The sequence below is a fragment of the Rosa rugosa genome, chromosome 1 (assembly GCF_958449725.1).
Source record: "Rosa rugosa chromosome 1, drRosRugo1.1, whole genome shotgun sequence".
NCBI lineage: Eukaryota > Viridiplantae > Streptophyta > Magnoliopsida > Rosales > Rosaceae > Rosa > Rosa rugosa.
The window spans coordinates 48562208-48577555 of record NC_084820.1 but is presented as its reverse complement, the minus strand read 5'-3'; the positions used below and the strand labels follow the sequence as shown (position 1 = coordinate 48577555).

The 15348-nt window shown below is 38.1% G+C and overlaps 1 long non-coding RNA gene across 1 annotated transcript in view; it reads right to left on the bottom strand.

The window, feature by feature from the left end:
• LOC133739724 (uncharacterized) overlaps positions 1 to 15348 on the bottom strand; it is a 57518-nt gene that overhangs the window by 29665 nt on the left and 12505 nt on the right. The gene's annotated exons all lie outside the window — the stretch shown is intronic.

Genomic DNA, 15348 nt, shown 5'->3' with positions numbered 1-15348 from the left:
TTAATACACTACATATATCTAATTAATACGAATCTTTTCAAGGTTTTCTTACCCTATCGATCAATATATGCCCATATGCGCATATTTACTATTCTTTGTTAATATGCTAAATTGAAGTAACACATAATTTTTTCTATATTTATCGTTCATCTTAAATCCCAAAATTTATTCAACATGATTTAAGGATCTTTCAATTTCAGCATTAGTACAAGAAATATTACACCTAAATTTTCTTTTTATACTAATATATATATATATATATATATTTTTGGGCAAAAGATTGTGTTATTTTTAGAGAACGACTAGAAATGAGTATAATTTCTTAGTTAATTAATAAAGTTTGACCCTCCTAAGTGAGATTTTTGGCTATGCCACTGCCCTTGGGGGCATAAACTTCTGCGAACAACGTCACTGTATGACACAAAAATGCATAATTGAAGGTGTTCCAGGATGCTTATGCTGGTGATTAACTTGTCACGCCCCGGATTTTGAATGATGAATTCAAATCCGAAACCTGAATAATTACAATTACAAAAAAACCAAATCTCGAAACTTCGAGTTCATTATTACAATTCACTCTCACAATATATTATAAAGCTCAAATGAGCATAACACACCTCACAACTTACAATTGTTGTAAAACTCTAACAATTGCTCTAACCGCACGATCACCGTCCTGGTTCTCCTGTCCTGTAGGATTACCCGCTACACAATTTGAATAGTGTACCGGGAGTTGCAACAACACAAAACCCGGTAAGCTTTTTACAGCCAGTATGAGTAAACAAGAAAGAACTGTTGATTTATTAGATTTCAAGACTACCACAAACCCACGTTACTTTCTCACTCTCATATATATATATAGACACTTATGAGTTACTCTCAATTTAGCTCATAAGATCACTCACTCTCATATATATATGTAGACACTTATGAGTTACTCTCAATTTAGCTCATAAGATCACTCACTCTCATATATACATATAGACACTTATGAGTTACTCTCAAATTCGCTCATAAGATTTCCCAACATTTGGTAGACAGACTCATATATATATATAGACCCTTATGAGTTACTCTCAATTTCCCTCATAAGGTTACCATATATATATTGACACTTATGAGTTACTCTCAATTTCACTCATAAGTTCACTCCACATTTGGCAGACAGACTAGAGCTCTAACTGAACGTAACCACTCGTCCGGCCACAGACGTGATTACGATTTAATACTATTAATAACCACCAGCCCGGTACGAGAGCGTGATTCACTAATAGATGCCATGGTCACCTCGTGACCTAGTGATCTCCACAGATCACAACAATTTATTGTTCCTCAACAATAAAACTCAACACCTCTCACAATATATTGTTTCTCAACAATAAACTCAATATCTCTCACAATATATTGTTTCTCAACAATAACTCAACACAACTCCAACAATACATATTATTTCACGTAATAATATATATACAGACATTCACACAGGAATGTCTAGTAACACCAACAATAGTTCATATGATTGCAACAAAATAAAGCAATTAATTGTATTGGGTTCGTAATATGAACCACGTGAGGTTTACTCACCTCGATAATCCCGCTGCGTCTTCAATTCAGCTCAAAATACGATCCACAATCGTCCACCAACTCAAACCGTCAATCACCTAGTCCAATAATGATCTTGACTTAGCCAACAACTCAAATATGAAATTAAACGACGATCCAACGCTCAGATTCAAATTAAACGATGATTCAACGGTCGGATCTGAATTTAATGATGATCCAACGGTCGGATCCTCACGGATCGCCTTTAGGATCATCCTCCAAAATTATCACGAAGATCCAACGGTCAGATCTTCCTGAATCGCCTTTACTAACATCTCCACAAAATTATATGAAAATCCGACGGTCAGATTCTCACGAATCGCCTTCCGAATCACTATTTCTCAATTATACGAAGATCCAACGGTCGGATCTTCGCCCGTGACCTCACAAGGTCACCGGGACAGTCATACGATCAACATATCCAAAATTGAAGCAAAACCGATGGTCAGATCTTCACAGATCGTAAACCGAAGATAAACGTAAAAACGTTAAATAGTAACGTCAAAACGTAAATCCACTATTTATCAACTTTTTCTAACATGACCATGTTATATATCAAAACGCTCGTATGGATGCATAGATCATCGCCTAGATAATGAAAACTCGAAATATGGTCTGATGCGCCGCCACAAGCGGTGGTCAGTGGGCGGTCAACGGCGGTCAACGCGGCGGTCAACCACCTCAGATGGCAAAGTGACCAACTACAAACTGGTTCAAAATGAAAGGGTGGTCGACTTTCATACCTGGAGCTAAGCCTGGTTCGGCCTAGATCGTCCTAGATCAAGCGTTGAAGTTGGATTAATCTCGTGCGTCTGATCAGATTCCAGATTGAATCAGGGACGTCGAAATCTTCAACTCGTGATCTTTCACTCCACACTCCAAATCGTCAAGCAAGGCCTATATGGGGATGATCAGGGGGAGGAGGAGATCACGAAAATGGGGAGGATCGGCCCGTGCAACGCCGGCACGGCCAAGATCCGGTCGGGTCGAATGCTAGGCTCTGGGGGGCTTCGATCCACGTCTGGGGGCAGCGGCGGTGCAAGGGGAGGCCACCAGGCGGCTGGGCGTGGCACGGCGAGTCCGGAGAGGGCCGGGTCGTGGCCGGAGGACGCCGGAGGAGGGAGATGGGTCCGGGTCGGGTCAGTCGGGTCGGCTGCGTAGGGAGGAGAGAGAACGGAGGAAACCGGGGGCCAAAATGCAAAATTTGCATTTTTTCGTCCTTAATGAAAGAATTCGGAAAATTTCTCTATTTATAGAAAATTCCCAAATTTCAAAAATTCATAACTTAATCATACGAACTCCGAATAATGCGTTCCACATGTCCACGAACTCGTATCGACGAGCTCTACAACTTTCATGAAGGAAGTTTTCCCAAATTTTGAACGTATAAAAAGTCAACTTTGTTGACCCCCTAAAAACGTTCGTTTTCGAAAATAAAATCGTTCGAACTAATTCCACAACTTCTCCAAGCTTCGTACTCGCTCCTACTATCGTGAAATCATTTCTAAAAATCCATGGAATTTAATTTGGATTTTCCGGGGTATTACAGTCTACCCTCCTTAAAGAAATTTCGTCCCGAAATTTGAGCGTAAGTCAATTCCTCTCGATTAAGGTTGACCTAACCATAGAATCTCCATCTCTTCCAAATCTGTAGTAATCTACAGAGCCACAATCCTTTGTATAAAAATACATTCCTATGGCCACTAAATCCTTTCATCACAAACGTAAACTCACACAACAACTGCTCAACAACACTCCACATCACATACACAAAATCGTCACATGGATCATCTCATAGATCCTCACATAGATCTTCACATAGATCATCACATAGATCTTCACATAGATCATCACTCTGTACTGGCATACAAGCACAGTAAACACTCTCACAAAGTGTTTCGCTACTCAATTAGCATCACGGTAAATCTCCATAGTAAAACTTAAGATGCATCACTCAAAACAAATCATCCCCAAAAGCACGCCAATAAATTATGTCATCCAATGATGATGACTTGGGCTTGCTCAATCCTTGGGTTAAGCACTAGGGCTGGCCAATTGGGCCTGAAGAAATCGGACCATCCACATTTCGAACCGGCCCAAACCACTTTGGGTTTAACATTTGGGCCTACTATTCGGGCCGAACGATTGGGCTTAACATTTGGGCCTACCATTTGGGCCTACCAATCGGGCCGAACAATTGGGCTTACTATTTGGGCCTACCAATCGGCCCACCAACTTCCAGCTCGGCTACGGTATGAAATTGTACATACCGTATATACGTATACATACCATACAGACCGTATATACGTATGCATACCGTACAACTGTATATACGTATGCATACCGTACAGACCGTATATACTTATGTATACCGTACATATCGTATATACGTCCGTATATCAAGCATATACGAGATCCAAAAATATTTGTAAGAGGTAAGGTTCGAACTCCCGACCTCGAACACGAAGGTTTTGCTCCCAACCACTGAAGCAAGAGCTGCCTTCATTAATATATGCTCACGTGTTATATTTATTATGTCATAAGTGACATAAATAAAATAACGGGGAAGGCAAGGTTCGAAACCTCAACCTGCCGCACGAAACCTTTGTCCCCCAACCACTGGAGCACAAGCTGTGCTTAATATAATGTGTACAAATTTTATACTTATTATGTCATAAACGAACATAATAAAAATAAACGAGAGGCGAGGTTCGAACCTCAGACCTCTTGTACACGAACTGTACACTCAACCACTCGAGCACGGCTGCTCACGTTATTATCCATACCAATCCTTTTATTTAAACCAACTGTTTCAACTGTTTCAACAATTCGGCCCAAAACATCCAAGACTGTTGCAGAAACCCAGCCCAACGTATCCAAAACTGTTTCAGAAACTCGGCCCATCATGTCCAAAACTGTTTCTGAAACTCGGCCCATCAGGCCTCCACCCACAGCTACAGTGATGCCTTGATCCGAGACAGGCCCAAGTACGGCCCACTTGTGTCACGGCTTATCCCTTCCGTGATTTACGGCAGTCAAATCTGCTTTCGGCTAAAGCTGTCTGCCACAGCATCTCGAGGTTCGGCCTGTCCCCTTACACGCTCTCCACGCGCCAACAACTTTTCCGGGTTTTCGGATGACTTTAATCCAACGCGTGGATTCAAATTCTGAGATCGTTCATCCAACGGTGGAGATCTGCTCACCTTGTTCTATAAATAGGTGCATTCTGGGGAAAAACTGTTCACTCCAAAAGAAAAGAAATTTTCTTCCGAGCTCAAGCCTTTCTCTCTCAACTCTTCAGCCTTTCTCTTCTCAAATCCTTTCTTCATCAATTTCAATCCTTCTCTTCTGATCTTCTCTCCCATCTAGTTGATTCAATCCCATCTTTCCTCTGAACTTTCAGATCTTCAATCTTTTCCTCCAAATCTTCAATCCTTCTTTCTCAGATCTTTTCTTCCATTTGAAGATTCGATCTCATCTTTCCTCTGAGAATCTCAGATCTCCAATCACCAGTTCAACAACTCCAATCCTTCTAACAAAATCTCCCTCAAACACTAAACCATGTATTCCTCGATTTCCACATCCTCTCACCCCATGACCCAAGAGCCACGAACTCTGCAACTAATGGAGCTCCAAACCCCGCAACAAATGGAACCACAACAACAGCAACCAACAGAGGAGGGAGGAAACACCCAAGCAGCTGGAAGTAGTGCCAACATGGATTTTTGGCGAAGCCGTACCAGGTGGATTCCTACTCCAGAACAAATAAGAATCCTCAAGGATCTTTACTACGTCAAGGGATTTAAGTGCCCAACTACAGAGCAGATTCACGAGATCTGTCTCCAGCTGAACCAGTATGGGTATGTTGAGGGTAAGAACATTTACTTTTGGTTCCAGAACGTCAGGGCTCGAGAGAAGCAGATGAATAGGTGTAATCAGGCTGCTCCAGTGCCCATGAGAACTAGTTCTCTTGGTACTGGTAGATCCATTGATCTCAATTTTGGGTCCACTGGTTCTACTGGTGCTAGTGGATCCATCGACATCAATTTTGGGCCAGCTGGTGGATCCATTGACATCAATTTTGGGTCCACTAGTTCTACTGATGATGGTAGATCCATTGATCTCAACTTTGGTTCCACCTATTCTACTGGTAATGAAGGATTTCTTGATTTAAATTTTGTTTCATATTCTTCCTCACACTTCAACACTAATACCAGTCCAACTCTTTTGGCACAACAGGAGGACAATGATAGGAGCATTTTAATGCGACGTTTTACTTGTTTTTCCCTACATTTTCTGCGCCATTTCCTTGAAAAATCCTTGTTTAGGAAAGTTTCCATTCTTTGATTGGGAAAGTTCCTATTTGTGTAAAGTTTCTATTTTCGTAGTTTTCATTTCTCATTTCTGGCAAGTTTCCATTTTCAGTTTAGGAAAGTTTCTATTTTTCATTTTTAGTAACTTTCTATTTTTCATTTTTAGTAAGTTTCTATTTTTCAAATTAGGAAAGTTTCTATTTTTCTTACTAGTTTCTATTTTCAGGACCTCCGAGCTAAAAAGTGGAAATGAACACACGAATGGAAAGAGGAGCTTGCGAACGTCAAGGGGAACAAAAATGAAGAACATTGGACCACACATTTGAGCAGAAATGAAGAAACAAGCTTTCCTAGTGCAACCAGGAAACCCTGCGAACTGGAGGAGAGCTTACCAATGAAGTTTCCAACGCAACTATGAAAAGAAATGAAAGAAATGAAGTGTTTTGCGTTGGAACATATGAAGACTTGAAGATGAAGCAACGTGGCCCAAGAACTCTCAAAAATGAAGTGGATTTTCGGCAAAATGGATCATGGCCCATCAAGGTCCAAGGGATTAGGGTTTGTGACGCATGTGAGAAACCCTAGAGGAGTTTTGCCGTCCAAAATGAAGAGAGAAACAAGGAAGTGGCGTCCAAAAATCAGAAATTAAAAGGAGATTTTCTAGGGAGATTTTCTAGGGCTATTTTTATGGAAATACATCAAGAGATAAACCCTAGAATATCTTTTGCCGTCCAAGCCAAGAGGAAAAGAAGGAATGAACCGTGAATTAAAGAAGAAACCCTAGAGATTTCGGCAAGATGTTATTCTCTAGAGAGTTTTAAGGAAAGAAAATATGTGTGGAGACCAAGAAAAGGGCTACATGGCGTCTAGATACATTCCTAGAATCTCTAAGGGAGTTTTGGCCGAAATAAAAGAAAGAAAAATCAGAAATTATCTCAAGGATTTTGACCAAGATTATTTAGGGAATTAATATTGGAATTTTGTGATTGGTTGAACCACCTCATAGGGCTTATGTGGCAAGCAAGCATTGGAGGAAATTATGTGGAGCAAGCATCACATGCCGTGAGGTTTCTTAGGGTTTTACACGGCCTTGGAGACCAAGAAGCCGTCCCCTATATAGTCTCCCCTCTTCTCAACGTAAAAGGGGTTCCCCTCTCTCCATACAATTTACACTTTAGAAAAAATCAGAAAACTCTCTCTAGCTTAGCCGTGTTCTTCTCCATCCTCTAGGGCAACCACGAAGTTCAAGCAAGGCCAAGGAAGAAGAGGACAAGCCGTGCACATCATCCATCACCATCCTTGAAGATTGCTTTCGAAATTCAAGAGACCATTCATCCCATCTCCATCTCTTGGTGTAATCCGATTCTCCTTGTAACCTTTGCTTTGTAATTTTCGTTGGTTATGCCCTAGTTGACACATGTGTTTGAACAAGTTTCGAATTCTGAAATTCTATGATTAATTGTTAATTTTCAGATTCATGTTTTGCGATTTATGGTTGCTTATGTGTGAGTGTTTGATTAAATTTGCATGATAGATAACTTTTGTATTTTAATCTTATGTGGTTGCAAACACCTAGGGTTTTTATATAATTGGTGCTACGAATTTAAGAACATGAATCAACTTTTTGGTTTTGTGTTCTTGAATCAATAAGTAGTAAAGGTTTTGTACAAAAACCGAATTTAATCAAAGAAGATTGCAATTAGGTGGACTTTTTCATACTAAGTTGCACATTTGAATTGATAGCCTTTCTAGATGCTTAATGCGTTAGACATGTATGATTGACTAGCTTTCTAGGGCTTGAATGCATGTTTGATAGGATTAGTCTATGTGCTTTCGCTTAGATTAATTAGCGTTGAAAGTAAAATATGGGAAATTGTTTGCTTTGAACGTTTCACATGATCAATTCCTCTTGCATGACTATGATGAACAATGATGAACTTGAATTAATTTTAATCATATGTTTCGATTTTGATCTTTGTTCTTGCATTCCATTTATATTTTTATGTTTTAGCATTTTAATTATTTTCTTTACTTAGTTTAATTTTAGAAAATCAAAATCAAAAATACCCCCTTTTTTCGTAAATATGTATATATGTGTGAATATTATACTTTGTTTTAATTTTAATTGTTTAATTGTTTGACAATGACAGGTGTACCCTCAATCCCCGGAATAGAACGATCCCTATTTGCTTATACTACTAACGATATTTCAGGGTTAAATTGCGCGCTTGCAAAAAGCGCATCAATTTTTGGCGCCGTTGCCGGGGATTGAAAAATCATTTGTTATTTTGTTAAATTGTTTTGTTTATATTTTGACCGAAAAAAAAAAAAAAAAAAAAAAAAAAATTTGCTTGTTAATTTTGTAATTGTCGAAAATTAGATAATTAATTACTTAGGTTGTTGTTTATATTGTTGAATACTAGTTTAATTGTGAGTTGTAAATTAAAGAAGGAATAGGTGAAGTCGTGTTTATTAATATTGGCCTAAACCCCTTATTGGTACCTAGTTCAGGTCCCTTAAGGTTGAGGGCGGCCTTTATTAACATTCATCGAACTGTCTAACACACTTAGGACCTTTTACATCCTAGTAAGAATATCCTATGTGAGATGGTGTCTAGGCTGGGGACAACGTTCATGACGGGTTCTGGATTCAGAAGTGCTACAAATGGGCGTAAACCTCAATGAGGGAGTAGCCTATGCCAAAATGGATCCTACCTCTTGTGTTCGCCCTCCCCTACCTGGCCATTTCAGTAAGGTTGCCCAACGGATGTAGGAGGGACTTTGTGTCTAGACGATTATACTTGGGCCGCACGTCCACTTGATTTACCGCTTGGAATTAAATTCGATATCAATAGTATTTATAGCAAAAAGAAAATGTAAGAAATTGTTGTGGCACTTAAGGTATATTGGATTAAACATAATCTTGGAAGGGTAGCTGTTTCAGCCCCATTGCACAACGAGATTCCCTGTTCCCGTACCTAAGTGTTGAAAATAATTGTAAATAAAAAAAAATAAAAAAATAAAAAATCGGAAAAAGAAAAAAAATAAATAAATAAATAATTGTGAATAGTGACGTTTTGTATTTGTTTGGTTTGAAAGTTTTGTCTAATTTTACTTGTAAAGAAAAAGAAGAGGAAAACAATGAAAATTGAATTATGAATATTGTTAATTATTTAATTGTTGTGAATGTGTAAAATCGTATGAGTAGACAATGGCCCTTTTGTTAATATTGGCCTTAACCCTTCATTGGTACCTTTCTAAGGTCTTATGAGGTTGAGGGCGGCCTTTATTAGCATTAGGAGAACAGTCTAACACATGAGTACTTTCCAAACTGAGTAAGGGGCATTACAGATGGTGTCTTAGGTTGAGACCCTGGGTGATGGGTTCAAATTGGATCTCAGAGATACTATAGACTGTGCGTAAACCACAATGTGGAAGTAGCCAATAGGGGCGTAAACCTCAATGAGGGAGTAGCCTCCGTAGTATCACCAAAATGAGTCCTCCCTCTCACTTACCTCTTAATCTGGCTATCTGGCCTTCTGAAACCACGGAAAGAGACTTATGTCTAGGCGACTATCCCTATATCGTAGCTCACCAATAGTAGTGGTTTCTATTGGGCTCGACTTACAACTTGGAATCAATTGAGTTATTAACTATGTTTATAAGTTCTAAAAAAAAAAAAAAAAAAAAAAAAAAAATATACTTGTACATACCCTTCACTTGTAAATTGGTTTGTTTCATACTTCTCTTACTTGTACAAACTTTGTAAGTCTCTTTTGTTGCCTTGTGAATAGTGACGTTTTCTTGTATATAATATTAACTTGTATTTCTTGTACTTTGCAATTTACTAACTTACTATGAGGCGTTTGTGGAGCATGAAGTGGAGGATGTACCCCTCCAAAACGCCCCACAACCAGAGGATTAAATGGAGGTACAAGTCTAGGCTGAAAGACTATAAACATTAAGCGCTGCTTGGGAGGCAACCCAATTCAGAAGTAGCTGTGGAGGAGTCATCAACGCAGATTTGCTTTCTCTTCCCCTTTTACTTCTCCATTTTCTCTTTGTTTTAGTAGTTATTTTCGTAAATTTCATCCCTATATGCTTAAATGTTTCATTGCATGCTTATTCTTGATTACATTGAGGACAATGCAATATTTAAGTGTGGGGGAAGGGATTTATATTTTTGAGTCATATATTGAAAAAAAATACAAAAAAAAAAAAAAAAAAAAAAAAAAATCGAAAAGTGTCAGAAAAATAAAAAATTTCGTTGCTTTTGTTTTTGGTTTTGAGTCTTAGGATGCCTTTCAACTGTCTGGGATGATTCTATATCTCTGAAATCATGACTAAAAGCGGATCACAACATTGAGATGATTTTAACATGGTATTCTTTGGTTAATTGAGATGTGTGAAAAATATGTGCCTTGTAGTGGATATGGATTGCATGACCTTGGTACAGAATATGAGCATGTTAAGATGAGTTGTGATTCATAAAGCCCATGTGAGATAATTGAGCCATGTCCCTTTTTCTTGGAGTGAAATGAAAATATATTCTTAATTTCTTGGCGATGTTTTGATGATCTCATTATTCTTTCATCTTGATTGACTGCTTGCCATAGATTAAGTTTAATGGACTAGAGAATGCTAGAATTCGCTCTTGTGCTTGTTGAGACGTAATATCAATACATGGCCCTGATTCTGGAAGGGATAGAGGTTCTCTAGGAATTACCACCATTGCCATATAAACTTGTGTCCCCATTTGTGCCCGTCGTGGGACCCCCCTAGATAAGCCCCTTTGAGCCTACATTAAGCCTTTTCATTCATCACCTTTAAATCCTTAACCATGAAGCTTAGTATAGTTACAACTCTACCCTTTGTTCTAAGAACTTAGTAGAGCTATCTTTTGAGACATATTACATGGGTTTGGTGCTAAGGATGAAGATTGAGAAGAGGTGAAAGTTCAAGTGTGGGGGTAGACTTGTCCATAAAGAAAAAAATATGTGAAAGCCGAAAAAGAAAAGAAAAGAAAAATGTGTACGGCTAAAAAGAAATAAAAAGAAAGAAATGTTTATGGATTAAGTCCCCTATACTTAGTGATTTTGGAGTTTCGCTTTAAATTGAAGGCCCACTACAGAAAAATTTGGCCTTTGTCCATTTCACTAGAGTCAAGGGAAGTTTACATTGAAGATTGGGCCCAACATGAAGACATTTGGCCCTTTTATGTGACCTATATGGGGAAGTGACGTTTTTTGAAATGCCTTGGTGGAATTTTCGAGATCTCTACATTTATATGAGCTCTACTAGGTTTTTAGGACACTTTGATAAATCCTTACCTTTCGGTTCTTTAAACCTTGAGCCTGAGCCCCATTACAACCCTTGAGAGAGAGGACCTTCTTGATCCTTAAGATGGGACAGCCCTTGATGTGGAGATGAGTTACAAGAGTTGAACCTATGGCAGTCCATTCGTGCAAGTAGTTGATATCCTTCATGAGATCTTTAAAAGAAAAATTATACTTGTGCTTTCGTTTCTTGCATTATGTGATATACTTGCTATCTTTCACATATACTTGAGTGTATAAGCTTTTAAGCATTGCCATGATCTGAGAGAAGAAAGAGGGATATACTTGTGAGATTTGAATCAAACTTGTTTGAAGCATGCTTAACAGAAACCATCACCATTGTTACAACCAAGTCCTACTTGTGTATGTATGGATTACATGTTTTAATTAACTCTCGAATGCTTCACATTGATTCTTGGTTGAGTGCTAATCTTGGTGTTGTGAAAGTAAGAGATTGCTGAGACAAAAAGTTGAAGGGCAATAGAGTCTTTGTTTGTTTGAGTCTTTAATTTTCGTTGAGTCTTAGTGTGTGTCTGTGTTGTGATTTTGCTAAGGGACTAGCAAAAGCTAAGTGTGGGGGAATTTGATAGGAGCATTTTAATGCGACGTTTTACTTGTTTTTCCCTACATTTTCTGCGCCATTTCCTTGAAAAATCCTTGTTTAGGAAAGTTTCCATTCTTTGATTGGGAAAGTTCCTATTTGTGTAAAGTTTCTATTTTCGTAGTTTTCATTTCTCATTTCTGGCAAGTTTCCATTTTCAGTTTAGGAAAGTTTCTATTTTTCATTTTTAGTAACTTTCTATTTTTCATTTTTAGTAAGTTTCTATTTTTCAAATTAGGAAAGTTTCTATTTTTCTTACTAGTTTCTATTTTCAGGACCTCCGAGCTAAAAAGTGGAAATGAACACACGAATGGAAAGAGGAGCTTGCGAACGTCAAGGGGAACAAAAATGAAGAACATTGGACCACACATTTGAGCAGAAATGAAGAAACAAGCTTTCCTAGTGCAACCAGGAAACCCTGCGAACTGGAGGAGAGCTTACCAATGAAGTTTCCAACGCAACTATGAAAAGAAATGAAAGAAATGAAGTGTTTTGCGTTGGAACATATGAAGACTTGAAGATGAAGCAACGTGGCCCAAGAACTCTCAAAAATGAAGTGGATTTTCGGCAAAATGGATCATGGCCCATCAAGGTCCAAGGGATTAGGGTTTGTGACGCATGTGAGAAACCCTAGAGGAGTTTTGCCGTCCAAAATGAAGAGAGAAACAAGGAAGTGGCGTCCAAAAATCAGAAATTAAAAGGAGATTTTCTAGGGAGATTTTCTAGGGCTATTTTTATGGAAATACATCAAGAGATAAACCCTAGAATATCTTTTGCCGTCCAAGCCAAGAGGAAAAGAAGGAATGAACCGTGAATTAAAGAAGAAACCCTAGAGATTTCGGCAAGATGTTATTCTCTAGAGAGTTTTAAGGAAAGAAAATATGTGTGGAGACCAAGAAAAGGGCTACATGGCGTCTAGATACATTCCTAGAATCTCTAAGGGAGTTTTGGCCGAAATAAAAGAAAGAAAAATCAGAAATTATCTCAAGGATTTTGACCAAGATTATTTAGGGAATTAATATTGGAATTTTGTGATTGGTTGAACCACCTCATAGGGCTTATGTGGCAAGCAAGCATTGGAGGAAATTATGTGGAGCAAGCATCACATGCCGTGAGGTTTCTTAGGGTTTTACACGGCCTTGGAGACCAAGAAGCCGTCCCCTATATAGTCTCCCCTCTTCTCAACGTAAAAGGGGTTCCCCTCTCTCCATACAATTTACACTTTAGAAAAAATCAGAAAACTCTCTCTAGCTTAGCCGTGTTCTTCTCCATCCTCTAGGGCAACCACGAAGTTCAAGCAAGGCCAAGGAAGAAGAGGACAAGCCGTGCACATCATCCATCACCATCCTTGAAGATTGCTTTCGAAATTCAAGAGACCATTCATCCCATCTCCATCTCTTGGTGTAATCCGATTCTCCTTGTAACCTTTGCTTTGTAATTTTCGTTGGTTATGCCCTAGTTGACACATGTGTTTGAACAAGTTTCGAATTCTGAAATTCTATGATTAATTGTTAATTTTCAGATTCATGTTTTGCGATTTATGGTTGCTTATGTGTGAGTGTTTGATTAAATTTGCATGATAGATAACTTTTGTATTTTAATCTTATGTGGTTGCAAACACCTAGGGTTTTTATATAATTGGTGCTACGAATTTAAGAACATGAATCAACTTTTTGGTTTTGTGTTCTTGAATCAATAAGTAGTAAAGGTTTTGTACAAAAACCGAATTTAATCAAAGAAGATTGCAATTAGGTGGACTTTTTCATACTAAGTTGCACATTTGAATTGATAGCCTTTCTAGATGCTTAATGCGTTAGACATGTATGATTGACTAGCTTTCTAGGGCTTGAATGCATGTTTGATAGGATTAGTCTATGTGCTTTCGCTTAGATTAATTAGCGTTGAAAGTAAAATATGGGAAATTGTTTGCTTTGAACGTTTCACATGATCAATTCCTCTTGCATGACTATGATGAACAATGATGAACTTGAATTAATTTTAATCATATGTTTCGATTTTGATCTTTGTTCTTGCATTCCATTTATATTTTTATGTTTTAGCATTTTAATTATTTTCTTTACTTAGTTTAATTTTAGAAAATCAAAATCAAAAATACCCCCTTTTTTCGTAAATATGTATATATGTGTGAATATTATACTTTGTTTTAATTTTAATTGTTTAATTGTTTGACAATGACAGGTGTACCCTCAATCCCCGGAATAGAACGATCCCTATTTGCTTATACTACTAACGATATTTCAGGGTTAAATTGCGCGCTTGCAAAAAGCGCATCAGACAAACATCCCTGCAACAACGAGGAGGAGATCACCAGGAGGTTCAAACTCTTCCTCTGTTCCCCGTGAACGGCGAGGACGTCTTTGGTAACCTGAAGACTACTTCCGAGGAAGGTAGTGCACATGATTACTATTTCGGTGGCTCAGGCGGTTACAACCGTGGATCTCCAGTTTCTCTTGAGCTCAGCCTCAACCCATCCGGAGCTGCTGACTAGGCTTAGTACAGCATAGTCCTCGTTTTCCTTTTTCTTTTTCTTTTTTTTCTTTTTTTTTTTGTAATATAAACTCAATAAGATGGTGTGCATGTTTTCTTTCCTGTTTGTTTAACCAACAACAACACCAAGGATCGAACCTTGGTCACCCAATACTATTTTCAAAACCATAAACAACTCTACTGCACACATCTTTCATAATGATGCAATAAAAACAATCACTCAAAAAGAATCCAACAATCAATTAAGTCGCATCGAGGTCTAGCTAGTATCCTCTGAGTCAAACCAAACACAACAATTTCATCGATAGGATTAGGGATTTATAAAGCTAAACACATCCTGAGTTAGCTAGGAAAAACCCACGTTTTTAGAGTTACTCTTACAACTCTTATAGAATCTCGATAATTCCATCTATCAATTGCTTCAACAAAAACTCACCACAATTCAATCCCTAACATTTAGCGATTCAGAAATCGAATCAAACTCCATATCACATAGTAATTCACTTGAACCACTATGGATACCTAACAAAGTCACTAAAATCAATATCTGAAATTGCGTTTAACTATATCACCTAAAATCAATCACCAAAGGCAAACCCTTGCCTGACTCTAACATGTCCTCCATGCTTCTTCCTGCACCATACATAGGCCTCAAAATTCAATTTCATTCACTTGAACAAAACTATATTCACAAGTCTGCTATAGACATCAGGGAAAAACCCATACTTTTACTCATAACTTTTCCTTCTAAAAGTTCATCACGTAGTGTATATAAAATCACCACACAACCTTCTTAGTCTACACTAAGAATTCAATCTCACACAAGGTCAGCATAATTGCCTCAGAGTCACTTTAATCACGTATCACATGTCAATTACCAAAACTCCACTAAGACGTCTCTTTATAAAACAAGATATCTAATCCTTGATACGTACACCTCATCTAAACATCTGTACGTCCAACTTAAGAAGACAAAATTTATAACAATT